We start from the raw sequence: 18,933 nt of genomic DNA, 5'->3' as shown, positions 1-18,933 counted from the left end.
ACTGTCTCCCACAAGAAAGAGAAATGTTTTCTTTGTCCTGGAGGTGAAGCACAAAGGGGCAGACAACAGGGATGCTGAGCTCGGAGCCACTGGAGTGGGTGCAGCACTGTGCAGATGCTCCGAGCTGCTTGGAGCCAGCTGGGTCCTGCTGCACCCCCAGCCCGGGCTGCAACCCCCCCGGGGTGCTGGGCAGCCACTGGCCCCGTTGGTCCCTGCTGCACTCTGCTACTGGTGGCCAAGCTAGCTTTTTATACATATATATGTTTGTGTGTGCGTGTACATACGTATATATATATATATAACACTAATTTGGCTACAGGAAATTCATGATGTAAGTTGGTTTGTTCTACCCGAGCGCAGAAAACTGAAATCTGTTCTCTGAAATCCTAATGCAGGATGCTTGATGTTATGTTACTGCATCCCTTGGGGCAGATGGCTGGAGTTATTGTGTACAGCACTTCTTAACTGGCAGATCCTAACAAAAGATTATTAAGGGAAAAATAGCACCAGACCCACACAGTTGCAGTTATCTCTCCTATTCGCTGTTTTACGTCATCTTTGTGCGAAGTACCTGCCGAGGCCTGTACAAAGCTTTAGTAAGCACTGGGGCAGATTTATTACCAGCCTACATCAGGCGTAGTGGATGACTCACTGGGTGCAGCAGTCCTGACACCTTCTAGACAGGCATTTTAAATGCCTCCAGAAATAAACTGCAGCAAATTCAAACCACGACTGAGTAAAGCTGTCAGCTGGATTGCACAGTTTGTGCTCCAGCTGGGCAGCAACCTGCGCTGCATCCCCAGCCATGCTGATTTACATGTCAGGCTGCAGAGCATCCTGGCGCTGGAGAAGAAATCCTGAGACAGAGGGTAGCTTTGTATTTTTCTGAATTAAAAAAGAAACAGGCAGAATGTGGGTTTTTTTTGTGATGGTGGTGGTTGCTTGTTTTTCTGGGGGAGAAAGAAGGGGTGTCAAAACCTGATCTCATCCTCAAGAATTTAGTTTTCAAGCTGTCCTTTGCAGCCTTGTGTGTCAGAGGTGCACCTCATTTTGGAAGGAAGGTGAGAGCTGGGGACTGGAGTAAAAACCACAACATGGTGAAACAGCTGATAAATTTTGTTGGTGGCATGGTCCTCTGCCACATATCATACTGAAATAACTACGTTGAATGCCTTGTTTTGCTTGTTTAGCACCAAAAAAGTTCAGTTAATTAACTGCAGGTTCTGGTGCTTTTGGCAGAGTTTGGCAGTGACTGAGCTGCTGGTATGTTGTGGCCTGTGGCACCCAGGCAGGCCAGTGTTACCACTCCTTGGGCTCTCCTGCCTGCCTTATCTTTAACTTGTAAGCTCTTTAAAGCTTTTTGATGCATGTGTGTACATCATCTAGCATGCAAGGAGCCTCCTCAGTGATAAGGGATCCTTGGTGTTAGGGACCAGCAATAATAATCTTTGCTGAGAAGAGTTGGAGGGGATGAAACAGATCAAAAATATCAGTGTCATCACAGCTGTTTTCTTTATTGATGTGAGATGTATAAAATGCCACGATGCCAGCAGAAAGGTCTACAGTTCTTTGTCAAAGGTCATGGAAATAGTGCAATGGTACCACAACCCAGCCGCTGTACTTCTGACACAATGTGTGCTTGAGTAAGCAGTTATGCATACAGAGACAGAGACTTGCAAAGCTACATTAATAAATACTTCAGATAGCAGAAATTCTCCCAAAGCATAATTTTCTCTAACAGCAAATATTTTGCGTATATCAACCAAAAACTCTTGGCTACTTGAATCATCAGTGGCAAATCTGTTGATTTTGGTGTGGTTGTTTCCTTGCTAAAGCTGTAGATACGAAGCCGGGCTGCGATGCCGCAGGCAGTGCCCGGGGCGCTGCGAGCAGGGGAGCAGTTCTGAGGAGCACAGCGCTTAGCTCTATGAAAACTTATCGGCTGTGATAGAGTTGGTGGACTCTGTCCTGAAACGTGGAGCTAAAAGCAGCAAATGACATTTTCCTCCTGATAGGACTTATGAACAGCAGGCAAAATCCCCTTCCGGAGGATGAGGGACTAAAGTGCAACAGGACTTTGTGTACCCAGTGGGGAAAAAATGGGTTTCTTAAAGCTTTGCCTGTAGTAGAACAGCATTGGTGTACTTAAAGCAGGGAGAGCGCCCTCGGCTAAGTACAGAGAATCACAAATAACCAAGTCACTGTGAATGGTGTTAGTGCTTTATGGAGGTCTCTGCTACAGCGCTTTGCTTGTGGCTGGGCAGGATTAGTGCCTGCAGATGGGCATTTACCAGGCTGAGCTCGCAGGAAAATGCCCTTGAAGCTGCTGTCCCTTGAGTGCTTGTGGTCCTCTGCCATGGGTGTGGGTAGCTGTGCAGTGCAGCCATTTTCCTTAAAATGTGCTGGACCGAGGGCACATCCCTTGCTGGGATTCCCGTGGTATAAAAAGCATCCTGAGAACAGGCTTTGCTGCTGGACCTGCCATGTAGCCCTCTGCACGTGCTCCATATCTGGCGTTTCCATTGCCATTCAGCTAACTGTGGAGTTGGGCCTCACTTAATCGTAACTGTCCCCCTGTGGACATGTGTTTTGCCTAGAGGATTAGGTAATGTTGTAAGTCCTGGATATCTAGCATAGAAATACTGTTTTGAACTAGAGTGCCATTTGCACATGAATAAGATGGTGATAAAGATGGTGTTAGCATTTATTCAGAAGCAGTATGAGATGGAGAGCATTGGATGAATCGACAGTGATTTAGGAAACCAGCTCTGTTTCCAGGTCTGCCCTTGGCTTGTGGGGCATCCCTGGCAGCTCATGTTCCCCTTGTGCTTCTCTCTGCTCTGTTTCACATTAATTCTCTCTGCCCTCTGCAATGAGATTTCTCTCAGACATTTGTGGGGTTCACAACGGGGTCACTACAGAGTTGGCATGCAGAGGCTGCACTTGAATTTTGCTCCATGAACCACCCCCAGTAGTTTCTAACAAAACAAAATATACCCAAATCACAGAGAGCAGAGAAGTCGGTGAGGGAGCTGCTGTAAATCTGGGAAAATGTGGCCATAGAGCCCTTAGGGCTCTTGTTTCGAGTGAGCTGTGGTCACCGCAGGGCTCAGACAGGCTGCAGTTCTGTGGCTTGAATGGAACTGAGTGCCGGTGGGAGGATTTATTGCTGTTCTGCAGGAGGCAGGAATTCAGTCTGTGTTGGCTCTTTTTCAACTGGCATTAGTACCCTTTTAAAGTTATATATTACTGCTTCTGTAAAGCCTTTATTAAAGGGCTTCATAGAAGTAACAGGAAAGAAAAGAACAGATTTCTAGATTTCTCCAACATTAATTCAAGTCAAATGTATCATTAAATTTATTGCTTAAATAAAATATATAGTTTGTGTGAGTCTGTTCCACTGTAAATATACTGTCTAAGCCTTCAGTGTTTTTTTAAAATCCCTAATAAGCCACTACATATGAATAGGGGATTAGCCCAGACAGACTAACCCACGTTCACAAGGGAGAACTGCTTCCCATGCAGTGAGGTTTTTAGAATTTCGAAAGGGATAAATTTTCCCTCATTTTTTATTAGCACGTTGTTATTGTGATGCAAATGCTCATCCTCTGATGGTGCTAAGTATAGAAGCCCAGTAACACATCCAAGTACAACCCCTTGGCTGCAAGAAGAGATTAAGAATGGGTTTTGCTGCCCAGACCCACCTCCCCTGCCATATCAGCTATTCAGCTTGTGTAGTGCTGCCACTCAGGTGGGAGCACCGAGAGGCAGAGGATTTGATATGGGGTGTTTAATGAGAAGCGCTGTCCTCCCAGCCAGGAGCCAATACTGCTTCAGGTGCAGGGCAGCCCTATAGCCTGGCATGCCATCTTCTAGGTGGATTAGAAACTGCACGTCTCATAGCTACCTCTGTACTTTCTGCAAGGCAAAGCATTAGCTTGTGGCTCCTGCTCCAGCCCAAGTGTTTGTCTCTCCCAAGGGCCCAACTCCCTGTTCTGCGTCTGTCCTGTTTTGTAGGGGCCTGGGCCTTGAAAGTACGTGCAGGCATGTCGCTGATATCCCTAGAGGACTTTTGCAGCCTGAACCCCAAATAACTGCTTTTTGGTGCCAGATGAAGTGATGGCCGGAGCCGTGGTGAGGATGTGCATGTGAGGAAGCTGTGAGAGGGCGTTTGGTGTCTGTGGGCAGCTGCCGCTGCCTGGGAGGGCTCCTGGGGCAGCTGGGGGGACCCTGGGTAGCGATTCACTCCCCAGTGCTGGGGTGATGGAAAGCTAAACGAGTCGTTTACAAATCACCCTGACACTCACAGTGGAAAGCTATCTAGCTTAGCAAGAGAAAACCATCCCAGAAATACAAAAAATGGGAAAACCAGACCTGCTGCCATCTCTAGCTTCCTACCGCAGCTCCTCTTTTTGTCTCCTTGCTCGCTGCTCCTCAGGCCTTCTGGTCTCCTCGGAGATGCTGCTGCTCAGCCCCCTCTCAAAATGGCAGTGCTTGGCGTTCACCCTTCCACGAGGACCTTCTACCCCGCCGTGCCAGTCGGGGTGACAGTTTGGGAGGCAGGTGGCTGTCACGAGGCACCCGAACCCAGCGCCGTGTCCCTCACCCTGGGCTTGCGCTGGGTCACTGCAATGGGTGCCCCGTGTGGGCAGGGAAACCGTGCCCCAGTTCCTCCATCTGCTAATGGCAGTAATCGTTGTTACACAGCTGGGGTGTCAGGTTGGTTTAATTAATATTTATGAAGGAACATGAGATTCTGTCATGGGTGGTGCTATCGAGATACTGTTAATTATGAATTATTAATCTACTCTGATTAGACATGTGCCTGTTCTGGAGCACACAGCAGACTTGGATGTACTGCTGAAGCACCCACATACTGCTCTTTCAGTATTTCAGTGTTTTGGGCCCACAGTATAGCTTTTCATTACCCTAAAAATACACTGAGCTTAGCTGTTCTTGACTTCAGCGTGAGCAGGCTTAGCATCCACCTCATGATGTTGCCTAAATCATTCATATTTTCATACAGTTTCATTAGGTAATATTTTTGTTATTTTCTTATCCCAACCACACCACTTTGAAATAAAATAGATTTACAATTTCAGGCCAGTTCTGGGCCTAAGCCTCACAAGACAGGGAGGGGAGGCAGGAGGCCGGCATCCCCTCCACGCCTGCCTTCAGGTGACGCCACAGAGGCCTGGACGCTCCGGGGAGTCACCTCGAGTTTATTGCTGGAAACTGGGCACTCATAGATCAAGGCCAATACACACAGGAGAGGTGGATCAAGTAAAGTAGCAGCACGTGATGTAATGTCTGCACGGGCCATGTTCGTCAGGTATGGCTGGTTTGCCTCTTACCCTCCCCAGCCGACAGAAAAGACACTACTTGATGGGAGAATATTAATAGTGATAGGAATGCAGTATTTATTACAGGTGTTTTCTTTCCTTTTCTCTGCATGTTCTTCCCCTTTCAGGAGCATATTAAGCAAATTTTTGCCATGAGTCACGTATTTTTCTCCTCCTCTTCCAAAAGAAGGGGAAGCCCTGGCTTGCTGGAGGCTGAGGGCACTTCCCTTAGCGCAGAGGATGGATCACTCTGGATTTCAGCTTGTTGCCTGCATGCGGCAGTGTGGTGATGTGGCTTGCTATCTTCAGGGCTCATGGCAGGATTTCCACTGAATCACTTCTCATCAGCCACCAGCAGCTCTGCAGTTGCTGGCCCTCCAGGCAAAGCACGCAGGTAGCAGCAGCAGAGCAGATGTGAACCCAGAGCTGTTGAAGGGAAAGCAAAGCTTTTCTATCAAGATGGGTACTTTATCATTCTTCGGGGCATTAGGTTTAGACAGTTTTAGGCATTAGGTTTCAGGGTGGTTTAATAATGGGTGGGTGGTTTTATTACTAGCAAAAACTCCAAGGCAGATGTCATACAAGGTAAAAACAATTTGACAATAAGCCTTATTTTCCTTGCTAAAACAGTGTATGCTAACCTGGCAAAGAACAGCTTTAATTAATTGAGGCTCTATTTACGGTTGATGCAGAGAGGCAGCTTGTAGGGACATGCCATCAAGTCTTTTCTAGTGCAGACAAGGCTCTCTAAAAGCTGCATTTTTATTTATATACCTCTGCAGAATTGAGAATCGGGGCAGTGCTTGTAAAGCCGAGAGCTTTGTCCCTGGGGCATTGAATAGAAGGCAAATCTCTGGCATCAGGAGGCCCCGTGTTTGTTTTGGGAAGGAGAGCTGGCTGGGCTCCCAACGCTAACTCTGAACATCTGAGGAAGAGGCTGGCTGGGAAGAATCGTGTTGTGACGCAGATGGGGAAAGCCAGGAAATTCAAAGCCAGGGCAGAGGCTCCTACCTTAACTCATTCTGGCATGGAGAAAATAACTGTGAAGTGTTAACGCCATGACCCTGGGCTGGGTAGTTACGAAACGTGCTGGTGGTTGCACTCCTTGGCAGGACAGCGGTTTTACCAGCTTGTTGTGGTAGGGGTCAGGGAGCTGCTAGGGCAAGGGGGAGCTTACAGCCGCCACCAGGGAGGACATGGCTTGGCATCATCCAGCCTGCGTGGTTTTGTGACCATCTGGGCAAGGTTATTGGGTCTGGGAGGACGCGTGCTCCTCTTCTGCTGCTATCTTTATAGCGTTGGAGGGATGAGGGATCCTTTTCCTTTCTCTCCAGCTGATTTTGTCTCACCAGCTTTGCAACATGGCAGATCCCCAGGGTTCCCTCCGCTTGGGATTTTGTGTTCTCAGCGTTACAAAAGTCCAGCTGCTCTGTGGGGTAGCAGACAAACTGTCACTAGGAGGATATAAGATGATATTGTGGGCTGCTTAATGGGAAATGGCTCTGCAGCTGGACTCACCACTCTTCCCCTTTTGCAAAATGAAAATGCTTTCCCCAGTTCATCTGCTGAAGGTGAATGCCTGGTTTTGATCCTAAATGTTGGCGTGCAGTGGGAGGGAGCACCCCCCCTACCCCCAGCTCAGTGCATTGCATCTGGGAGGGACAAGCAAAGGTGTCTTCAGCAAGAGGGCAAAACCAAGGTGCAGCATCAGAGGGACTGAAGCATACCCGCTGAAGCTTCCCCCGAAAGTTACAGCATGCGTGCCACAGGGGCAGAGCTTTGCAGCGCGGTCATGTCGTAGGATCTCGGTTTCCTGTTTTGCTGAAGTAGAACAGCTGGTGGGGAGCAGGCATGCCGCGCCGTGGGCCTGCTGTGCTGTCTGTGCTGGGGAGCGCACGGGGTAACCTGGAGCAGAGCACAGAAACTGGAGAGCCCAGATTGCTGCTGTCTTTTAGAGCAGAAGTGAAGGCATGATCACTGGATGGAAAAGGTGAAGGAAAATGATGAAAGGCCAGGCTGTGCCCTCCGTGTGCCTCTCTGTCGATACACTTCACAAAGTCTTGCTCTTACCTGGTTTAGGCCAGGTCCAGCTTTGCTATTAGGAGCTACCCAGCTGGTGCCGTGGGCATGGGGTGGTCTCCTGAGCACCACATCCTGCTCAGCCCTTGAGAGCATCATCTCACACCTGGCAAAATTTGCCGTTCGCTGTTTCGGCACCACCCTGCCAGATTAGCTCTGCTCCTGCAGGGCACCAGCTTCCCTGCCTGAGCAGATAAAGCTTCGTTGGCCAGATCATGCCCAGCTCAGGCTCACAGAATAACCCGCCAGAAGGTAACGAGGGCTCAGATAAGCTCTGAGTTCAAAGGGACACTTTGGGGTTAAAACCAGTGTGCCTGACGGTGACCCCGCTGGGGGCAGGCGGTGCCCGGGACGGAGCAGGGTGAGGTGGCCGCATGTCACCAGCGGGTCCGTAGGCACGGTGCTGGCTGTGGGGCAGTGCAGCCTCCCACAAGTCCCCCACGCAGCCCCCACCTGTGCCGGGTAGATTTCCAGGGGCTGCTGTGTCCCACCAAATCTGTACAGGGGAAGATGATGGGCCAGGGCTCACTGCCTCCCCGCGCCACCCTATTGCACCCCTGCACTATCAGCTTTCCTGTTTACAACGTGGGCTGCCCAGCAGCACTGCACCCTGTCATAGTGGGGTGGCCGCAGCGGGTACGGGGGGAAGCAAAGCAGAAGGTTCTGGCCTTCAAAGAGAAGGCAGAAAGTGCTGTGATGTTTGCCACGGATTTGAAAACTTGAAACATTTGTAAAGTGTGTCTCCTAGTTAAAGGTAGTATAGAAGGAAAAGCAACTTTGCCAGCTTATTTGGCTGTTGTACACATTAATGCATAATGCATGCACACACCTACAGACTCAGAGACGTGTGCCTTTGTGCACATAATTACAGGTTGTTGTATAAAGATCACAGGTGTTTCTATTTTCACCTGGTATTATGGTATCTCGACTTTAACTCAGAAGTCACCCCAGCTTGATTCTCATCCTTCCCTGCCCCTCGGATCTCCCTCTTCCTTCTCCCAAAAGTTCATGCCACAGTGCAGGTGCTCTGACAGTCAGCTGCATGAAGCAGTCGCCCTCCTGAGCATCATCTTCCCCAAAACTGTGTTCTGGGATCCAGGCACAGCCCCCATGTGTGCTTTGTGTCTCCCCACGGACCACCAGGATTTGCACGCTGGTGATCTGCTGGGAGCACACACGGAGCAGGAGAGAAGGTCCGAGCCCATGGGGCCACACAGTGACCATGTGGCTGGTGTCAGGACGTGATGGGGCTGCTGGGGGAGCTGCCCGAGGCCTTCTGCCATTTGCGCCCTGGTTTCAGGTCCAGCACCTCTCTGTGGTTTTCACACTCCATGTTGCTCTTTGTACAACACCATGACCACTAATTGCTCCAGCTAATTAACTGTTAAAAGACAGGACAGCTGTGCTGAGAGGCGCAGGCAGCACCCTGGGAGGCAGCCCCTCCCTTTGCTTTCCGTTAAGGGCCTCAGGCCATGGCTTTTGCTACTCGTTAGGTACGTTGGGCCAGGCAGGAATTTCAAAGTGCAGATGGGATGAAGGAAATCAAATATTTGTTTCAGTTGGAATTTGTCTAATCCGACTGCCTTCCTCTGATGCCTGTCAGGAAATGCAAAGCCCAAGGAGACAAGCAGCAGCTCTGGGCTTACAGCTGAGCCCCCTGAGAGGCCGAGCATGCCCCTTAGCAGAGATTGCACTGGGTTCCCTGGGCTTCCTTGCATTGCTGCAGGCTTGGCGCAACAACGAAAACAGCTCCTTTGCTTGTTTTAGAGACTTCAGTATTTGGCAAAGCACCTCATTCTCTGTGTGTTTTTGTGCCCTCAGAACTGGGCTCCTGTGGATGAAAGCCCCTGGTGTGGAGGGGGCGTGTGACGCCGCGGGCACAGCGGTGCTGGCTGCCCTCACCCAGGCAGGGCCAGCTGCTGCCACCAGAGCTGCGGCTTTGCCAAGCTGAGGTCTCATTTCTGGTAGGCCTGTACAGTGACCTGTGCATCGCAGAAGGCAGACCTGTACACAAGCAGTAAACCATCAGGTCATTTCTTTCACTGCCTTTTGCATATAAGGCAGTGGCCGTCCTACTTTACGTCAGTAGCACAGTAATTTAGCATTTGACGGTGGCTTAATGAAAACTCCGCTGCTGTTCTTGCCGGAATCTGAGATCTGACATTACAAAGCAGTCCTTCCTTGACCTTTCCCTCTTGGCCCCTCCTGGAAATTAGAGCGTCTTCGTTTTAATGAGCTCAGAGGCTTGGGGAGTTGCAAGAAAAAAATAGTCAGCTTCAGAAATACCTACCCTCCTCCTGTGAGTATGTCAGGGCATGTTTTTAGATACAGCTCTCTTACCTGAACGGGCTTGTGCTCTCCTGATTTTGTGCCTTCTCCAGCTGAGCTGTTTCTTGGCCCCAGCCTCTGGTTTATGATGCAAGGCCATGTTTACTTTGCGAGAGGTATGTTGCAACATATAGCCCAGGTCTTCAGATGGTGTAAATCCCCCCAGTCTTTGCTCCCATCTCTATAACTCCTGCAGCCAAATCTAGATGGCAAACCACAGGCCACCTTTCAGTGCATACACACGTACACCTTTGCAAGGCTTCCAGGAGCTGACAACATGCTTGTACAACTAAAATGGAGGAAAATGCACAAATGGCGGTAAGAACGTCACGAGGTCAGGAGATGCTGATTTCAGTGCTTTCCTCTTTCCCTGCATCCCGCAGCCAGGATGAACCACGATTGCTGTGGGGTCAGACCCGGCACCTGGAAGTGCTGCCGGTCTGCGGTCCCACAGTCCCTCAGACATTAGTGTCAGTGCCAAGAGGGACAGTGAGAGGACAGAGAGGGATGACTCCTTTTCACTCTTGTTTCCATCCCCTCGAGGTGTCCTGTGCAAGTCGGCTGAAGGCAGCCCGTGACTTGCACACAGCTCTCCCTCCTCGCCCCACGCTCCTGACCCAGCCGCCCCATGCTGCTGCCTGCCTGTGAAGCGAGAAACAGCCTCTGACCTTTAAATCAGGCTCCTGCTGTGTCGCGTGCTTTAGTGAGCACAAAGTGTCGAGGCGGTGCTGGAAGTGGCTGGCGGACAGCAGCTCCAGGTGCCAGAGGCTCCGCAGAGGAACGCAGGTTTGGGCTCTGCTGCGTGCGGGTGTTCTGGTCCTGGAGGTGGTGTGGGCATGGCCGCATGGCTTAGAAAGTGCTGCTTCAACTGGAGTTTGTACAGGTTTGGATGTTGTGTAAATAATAGTCTTTTGTAGTAACACACACACACATGCGCTATCTTGTGTACACATTTATTTAGTAGCAAGGCAGAAAGCTTGGAAGAGAACCATGTTTGCAAAGGGCTGTAAAGGCAAACGTTTCCTTCTCGTGTTGATGTTGTGCGGCACATGATAGAAGCAGATTTATAACTGAAAATCTGTAGGAAAGTTAATTTATTCTATCAACGTCAAATACAGATACAAAACAGTCTTGCTCTATATGTATATTTGCAGATTCTATTATCAAAAATAGATGGTGAAGTAAACAAAATATAAATCATAGAGAACACAACTAAACTGTACAGAAATACAGGAGAAGTGTCAGTAAACCTTTCCCTGATGCTGCTTCAGTGCCTTTATGCAGGTGATGAGCAGTCCCAAACCAGGGCAGAACAGTTCAGCTGCCAGGAGAGCCAAGGAGGAGAAAACAGGAATTGTTATGAAACCAGGGTAGCAACTGGATGGAGCAGAAGTTTGCAGACATGGATGTTGCTGTATGTAGGGATGTATGTGCACATATAAGGATTCCCTTAGGTCCTAAATCATGGCAGGAGTCTCAGCGCTGCTGCACCAGGGTGGGATTTCTCTGCACAAAGCAGGATCTGCCATTAGTCGAGGTCTTCTTGGCTCTGGCATCGCCACACTGGTGGTAGCTCCCATTTTATAATGGAAGAGACCAGCTTCAAACCTCGCCAGCAGAGCAGCATGGGACAGGGCTTGCTCCTTTAATGCTGCCTGAAGTCCCAGCACCACAAAGTGATCGCAGTTTCTTTGGCCATGTCAAAAACCAGCCTGCTGTAGCCGAAAGGTTCTGACGGTGCCCTCTCTGGGAAGCTGGTATTATTTATTAAAGCAGGATGGTTAATGGGTACCAGCTCTGCCAATGCTAAACAAGGGAAGCAGCTGTTTTACAGTCAGGTAGCTAAGCACAGCCATCCCTGAGTAGGAATACTGCGTTACGCTCACCTAGCTGTGGCGCAGTAAAATTATGCACGCCTCGTCTCCCCGGGGATTTTACAGCCAGGGAGCCGAGGCACATTAATTACCCGGCCGTCACAACAAGCCCTGCTCTGCACTGAGGAGCGGCAGTCACCGGGCTGTGCGAGGTCAGGGCTGGGCTGAGCTGGCAGCGCTCCCCGGGCCGACTCAGCACAGGCTGTCCCCACCACCCTGCCCTTTTCTGGCAAGAAAAAGGATGGTTTCATCCCCTCATCAGTGTGAGCATCGGAGGAAGGACGGGCATCCTCCCTTTGCCCCCTCCAAGCTGGGAACTCTCCACCAGCAGCAGCAGACACCAGGCTGCATTCCCGAGGGCTGACCTGTCCTGGTGGGTGCTAAGGTCACGCACTGGAACAGACTGCCCAGGGAAGTGGTGGTGTCCCCCTCCCTGCAGGTATCTGAGACATGTGGGACATAGCACTAAGGTACATGGCTGGGTGGTGGGACTCAGTAGGTCAGGTTGATGGTTGGACTTGCTGATCTTGAAGGTCTTTTCCCACCCAGATGATTCCATGAGTTTAAGGCTGCAGTGCCAATGGGCAGAGCTGGTGCTCCTGTGACACTGCTTTCCATCCCTCCTCCATCAAATCCCACCCTGAACAGTTCTGTTGAGTTTTTTACTTTTCAGCTTACAGGAAAAGCAGGATTTGGGACACAGAGCAGCAGAGCTGATCAGTCAGAGTGAAGGTGCATTGGGTCGCAGCTCTCGAAAGCGACAGCCCCTGGAGCTGAGCAGAAGGGCCGGCTCATTCCTGCCGTGCCACGGTCGCTTTCGGAGTCAGGCACGCTTATCACCTGCAGCAAAGTTCAGTGGAGAGGCAGCTTTTGGCAGCTTGTTATTGTCGGGGGGAGGGGATTTGTGAAGGCTGTTGTACAAATATTTGTTCTCTGCTCCTTAGCAGCAAAGGGATGCCTACAAACAACATCTCCATTTAAGGTCCCTCTCTCTCGTTACAAAAATCTTGATCATTTTTTTTTTTTTTTCTGTTACAGACCTCTGGCTCTCTTCCGTAGGTTGTGAAACATGCAGCTCAGCTACTGCTGCATAGCACTGGGTAGAGGCAACAGTCTAAAGGGCACCTTTAGATCCCCAGCCACGAGTACAATTGTGTCTGTACCTAGTTATCACAAGCATCCATCTGCACGCCAGAATGCAGGATCAAGCCGTGAGCATCCAAGCAACAGCACAGCCAGTGCCCAAGTTAGGTTAGGATGGCTCTGCAGATGACCCAGGATGAGATTAGATTGTCAGGAGGGCTTTTGGTGAGACCCCCAGATTGGATAAAACCTTAGGCCATGAACTGAAAAGTAAAGAGCAAATGAAATATCAAACGGCTGCTTCCAAAGTGAACAGTTTGCCCGGTGTGTCATTTTTCCTGCAGGAGAAATACGGTTTGATTTTGGCATTAAACATTGTGCCATAACAGACATATACAGAAAGACTAAGAGTGACTTTGATTCTGATACTACCTAATGTTAAGGCCTTTGATATTGCAGCTTCAGCATGATTCCTTTGTGCTGTAGGTGGAGGGATTTTGTGTTTAGAAATATTCATTTTTAAGCCGCCCCTTGTGTGGTGGAGCACAGGTCTCTGCTGGAGCCTGGAGGAAAGCTTCAACAAAAATAACACTTGGAACAAACTGTCTTGGTTGATTTCAAAACCAAAAACATTTAACCTTAATTTCATTTAGTGATTTCACACCAGACTTACACCATCACTGTAATTTGATATTGATATTTTTGAAGTTTAAGTCCAGGGACATTTCTGGCAGTTGTTTTTAGTAAGTTCCCCATTAATATCTATTTTACAGGAGACAGAATTGAGCACTTATTTAATTATGGAAATGGCTGCATGATATCATAAAATCTCAAGTGAAAAGGAAACATTCTTTTAACATTTCATTCATAACCTGAATATTTAAAAGTATCAGTCATCTTTCAACAGCAATCTATTGATGACTAACAGCTATTACACTGCACAGCCTAAGGTCCATTTGTTTTAACCTTCTACTTTGCAAGTGTGTCCACAGAGCCACAGAGCATCCCTCGGTCTGGACAGGTCAGTGAAACTGCCCAGGGGCTGGCCTTAAATCTGCAGACCTTAAGGGTCTGCTCCCTTAAATTCTGGAAGAAGAGGAGAGGGATCAGTTGTGTGCTGAGACATCTCTCCCTGAAGGAGATTCCCTGAAGCACTCTAAAGATCTTTTAAATGATTAAAGTTAGTTCAAATGTATCCCAGATAGCTTTGCTGGCGACATATTGGAATCGGGGTTTTCACTGAAAAATTGCAATATGGCACCAGAACTGAAAATATCAGATTTGAAAATTCATCTAAAAACTTTTGTCCATGTCACTGAGACCTCTGCAGAGGTTTTTCCTGTGCCAAGGGTGCTGAGAGCTTCGCAGCTTTCTGACTATAATGTACACTGATATTTAAGTAAAAAAACATTATAAGATTGCAGTGAAATTACAAAGAATCGGTAGCAGTTCGGCAACCAACACTCCTTTTAAGCGTGAGGCTGTTTGCAGTGAGTCACGCACGGCTGATAACAGCAGAGCGGGGCCGGCCGAGGGCACTGCCAGCTGCCACCGCGGTTAGCCGTGACGCTCCACGGGCAGCCGCGCGCCTTTCCCGGGCTCGCTCTCACACCGGCGCTCTATCTCGCCCTGTAATTTATAAAATTGATCCTGCTAAAAGCAAACAGAAAGACGGAGAGTGGTGTGACCTCAACCGAGAGGAATGGTCCAAGCAAAGCTCAGGAATTCCCGGGCTGTGATCTGCTGCCAGTGCTGCATCCCAGCCGCTGGGGAAGCTACAGAGGAAACATATTTTGAAGCGTGGCCTTTCTCCAAGGCTTTGCATTCCGTTCCCAAAAATGTGGCCTTGAGATTTTACATCCACAAGATACAGATAAAAAGATTGTACCGTCCAGTGCGGCAGAACAAGATAAGCCTTGCTGAGGTTTGCCAATCCTTGGTTTGCTCCAAAGGAACAGTTTCTGAAAAGCCGTGCTGTGTACATGCAGTTACCCCTATTTCAGCTCTTGGGCAGGGGCATTGTCTGTTATTTCTTGAGTCTATTAAACTAGCTTATCTTCTCCTTGTAAATGTTGCTGTCTGAGCCTCAAACCCAGGAATCTGGAGGACAGGAATTTGCAGTCCTGAAAAATAGCTCGAGGGGCGCTGTGCCCTTGTGGTTTGTTGCTTGCCTACTCTCTGTACAGCTGGCATCTAAAAACCTCCCTGTTATTAGTTTTTTTTGGTTTTTTTTGTTTGTTTGTTTGTTTGTTTGTTTGTTTTTTGTTTGTTTTTTTTTACTTTGGGCCTTCCAGCTGTTAAACGACGGGTCAGAGCCTCAGCAGCATGAGTTCAGCCACCTCAGATCTACCACCAGATCTCGGCAGGCTTTCATCTACCACAACCAAAAGGGAAGTCAGGTCAGAATCTGCCTGGAAACTTCCTTCCACCAACGATAATACAATTTACAACCCTCTCACAAGGGTGTGGTGAAAATTAACTGGATGGTGGAGGCAAAGCCCACGAAGGTTGCTAATGGCAATGATGTTTGTTTTGCAATCACTCTACCTGCTAGCCGAGTAGATGAATTAAATCAAGCGTCAGACCCCTCAACACCTCTGTGTCATCATCTCTTGCAAGTGCCATGACTCCCGGCAGCTTGGCATTAGATGGTACACACCAGGAGCTTCCTATTGACCAGAAGGGGCATTGTGAAACAGAAGTCCTTTCATCCTTCATAGCATACCACAACCGAGAGAGAGAGCATTTGGATTTTTGTCCTTGAATTCCATAGGTTATTTCTGCAGAAACACTGAAAGAAATTAATCTCCACTTAACCAGGAGAATCCCAAGCTAGATGACCACCCAGCTAGTCTTGTCCCTGCCAGCCCGTCTGCTCCCTCTTTGCAAGGCTAACAAGTGCTGTTTAGGCTGGAGATATGTCAGGGACAGTGTGTCTGGCATTTGCTGGCCTCTAGTAACACACAAGTTCATTTTGCTTTTGAGTTACATTTAGAAAAGATCGTGAGCAAAAGAGAAAAAAGGATTCGTGCTTTACTAACTCTAATTATATAACCTAGAAGACCCAAGATAATTATGTGCATTTGAGGATAGATGTTTTCTCCCTTTCCAAATGTATTTAAGGAACACAAACACACGCACAAAATAAAACTGACAGACTGCCAGCTGCTTTGCGAGAAGCCCGGCAGGGTCGCGGCAGGAGGTGCAGCCCACGGTCAGAGGCTGCCTGGCTCTGCACGAGCTGGTGTTCCATGGCCATGCAGGCAGCCAGGCTCCTCGTTGGTATTGCTGGCTTCCTTTCATCTTGGGCTTTAACTCCTGTACTTGATTTTTCTTAAATATTGAGGGGGAAAAAAAAAGTAGCTTTGTAAGCAGAAATACAATAATAAAAAATAATACAATTCAGGCAAACTTATTTTAAAAATCTGAAAATGAAAGAATATCCAATCACAGTAAAACTCCAACCATTTAACCACTGACAAGAAATCAATTTGTTTTCTTTCGCTAAATGTTTAAAATCTCTAAGTAGTCCAAATGGGATGTGGAAACCATTTCCTCTTGGATGACAAATGATGGGCTAAATTCCACTCCCTCTGTTCTCTTTAGGCTTGACCTACAGCTGATAGGAAATAATGAGAATTTTTCCTTTAACTTAAATGGATTTTATGTCAGACCCATTAAGTAACAGCTTATTTCACTTCATTGATTGTGATGTCAAAAATGAGGTATGGAGAGTGATTATGGATGGCAGACATGTTTGCAGAGAAAAAAAAAAAAAACAATGGCAGGAAGAAAAAAGGGGGATAAAAGTTCTTGTACGTCAATGCCATGCAAACTGCCTTTAACCTAACATGAGTTAAAGTAGTCTGCTTTGTCTGTGGGAAGGGACTTAAAGGTAGATCTGTTTTATTCCAGCTTTGGTATAAGTGTAAACATTTTCCATTTAGTTTTAGAAAGTAAAAATGTTTATAGGTATGAAATACCGGGGCCAAAGAGAAACAATTTGTTCTGCATGGGTAACACGTTGTTTAAATGAATAAATATATAGATGGATAAAAACAAAAAAATCTTCAAAAGCCTCCACTCGTGGGTCCAAAGGAGAACTCCCTGGAAAGAGGTGCACTGATCTCACGTCACCTCCATGCCTGTAAGTCGCTGCCTCCCCTGCCCTGCCACAGCCCCAGGAGAGGCAGCTCGCCCAGTGCTGCCTAACTGGCAGGGTTAAGAGGGTGAAAATGATGGGCACTTTCAGGCCAGATCCAATTCTCCCCACTCATGCTTGACCCCAAGAGAGAAAGATGGAAGACAAGCTCTTGTCACCATCTGTCAAAGCTTTATGTTCAAAAGAAGGCTTCTAAAAACACTGAAAGTAGCACAGTCAGAGTTATTCTTTATTCGCTGTTGTAGGCTTCCGAGAGACAGACTAAACCCCCAGATCTCATGAGTTTGAATTCTATTATGCCTTTGGTTTAAAAACCTGAAATGTAATTTTTCAGGGATCCTTGACAGTACCGTCCAAACCAAACCTGAATACAGCAGCAGCTGCTTAGCTCCCAGGTCCTGTTGTCCTGATTTGGTCTTGTGTATAAAATTCTATTTATGAGTGAATTTAACTACTACATTGTCTTTTAAAAAAACTCCCGTTTGCCTGTTAGCTTAAATTACATACTTATTTCTGCTGGAAGACCTAAGAGAGATTCCAAGGGCTCCGCACTTACCCAGCCGTAAGCAGCAGGTTGAAATCCCTGATCATCTCTCTTACAGTACGGTTACTGAAAGCCAAAACAAACAGACGTTTGTTGTTTCTAAACAAGCCTTGAATTCTGGTACATTATGACTAACGTTTCACAAAGGAAATACTACAGGATCAATATTGGAAAGCAGGATATTTCTGTGCTGTTTGAAATACAAGTTCTTTGCCGTCAGTAACAGACTCGGTTCACCCGGTGACTCAGAAATGTGTGCAGCTGGTCCAAGGCCAGTACCCAGCCCAACAAGTGCTGCTTTTCTCTCCTTGTTCTCTGTGGCTCTAATCTCCTTTCAGGCACACAAAGCACCTCCTGGCCTTGTGGGAGCTTCTTCGTCTCAGAGGGTTGATTGCCTAACATCCACCAGGAGAAATTTGATCTTTCAATCTGACAGAAAGTTTTCTTGTAAGACACATCACTGCAATCCTACTAGAAAATGTACCTGGCTGAAATACCTTTGAGGTACATTGTGAATCCAGATGAGCACACATTTGCTAATCACAACATGAAAAATTCTCAATGTTTTAAAAGCAATGTCAACGACTGGTATCTGAGAAGCTGTGTTTTTATGACTAAGCGTGCCATGGGATATTATCACATTTACAAAAAAGCCTTTTTCATATTGTTGTTTGTTTGTTTGTTGGGAAGGATAGATTAATATCAAATTTGACCTTTATTTTTCTCAGTGTGTAATTTGAAATCTATGTAATTTTATTTACGATGTGAAACAGGCTCATCTTCAAATGCAATACATGGCAGGACTGTTATCTGATACACAGGCCAAATGACTGCAAAATAATGTTTCTGCATTATTTTCCTGAAGATGCAATTAAACTTCATTAGTCACATAGATAATCAAATTATAATTTCATGTCTGTCTCTTGTTTAGGAGCTTAAGTCTAATTGGTTTGAAGTCCCCACATCAGTGAACAATTGATGCGTATTGTCTCTGAAATTTAGTGTAATTTTTCTAAACAAATCATTTTTTGTTTTAGTATAAAATTGTAGATCTCACACCAAATTTTAAGGTGTTCGTAAATCAGCTATTGCTTTCAAAGGGATTCAATGGCTCAGTTCACAGATGATTTAAGTAGTAAAAGAATTTTAAAACATCACTCTGAGATTTTATAGCTAGCCTACTCATTTTCCATTGATTGCCATAATATTAAAGATTCCTACTGACTTGAAGTACGTTTGAATTATTCCCCAACAAAGCTGTTCATTGTCCCCACAAAATCTGGAGGGTTCTGTAGCCATGAAAAATACCCTTTTCTCAAATACACTAACTGAAAGAAACCTTCAGCAGATTTTTAAATGTAATTATCTAGCCTAACCTAATCTAATCTGCTACAACGCACATCCCTCTAAAATCACTTGTTTTACTTGCAGTAAATCTTCTCTATTATATTACTAAGTAATGCTGTAATCCCATTTCAGGTTTAATGCTGGCAGCAAGAGTGCTATGACATCAGGTAAATG

At 47.2% G+C, this 18,933-nt stretch overlaps 1 protein-coding gene and 1 long non-coding RNA gene across 6 annotated transcripts in view; one reads left to right on the top strand and one right to left on the bottom strand.

Moving 5' to 3' along the window:
• The window catches only part of LOC310884067, a 23,601-nt gene extending 10,955 nt beyond the window's left edge, over positions 1-12,646 (bottom strand). The window contains exons 1-3 of the long non-coding RNA XR_014574013.1: positions 10,418-12,646; positions 9,762-10,038; positions 4,375-7,247 (exon numbers count right to left, since the gene is read on the bottom strand). This is a non-coding gene — a long non-coding RNA (uncharacterized lncRNA). The remainder of the gene's footprint in view (positions 1-4,374; positions 7,248-9,761; positions 10,039-10,417) is intronic.
• SMIM36 (small integral membrane protein 36) overlaps positions 1-18,933 on the top strand; it is a 20,302-nt gene extending 1,369 nt beyond the window's left edge. The window contains exon 2 of one of the 5 annotated variants that reach the window (XM_083805282.1): positions 18,892-18,933. The gene's annotated coding sequence lies outside the window, so the exon portion shown is untranslated. The other 4 variants (XM_083805281.1, XM_083805278.1, XM_083805279.1 and 1 more) reach the window with 4 other exon arrangements.

This window comes from Anser anser, assembly GCF_964211835.1.
Source record: "Anser anser genome assembly, chromosome: 19".
Classification (NCBI taxonomy): Eukaryota; Metazoa; Chordata; class Aves; order Anseriformes; family Anatidae; genus Anser; species Anser anser.
Note: the sequence above shows the minus strand (reverse complement) of the source record. Positions and strands in the feature narration are given on the sequence as shown.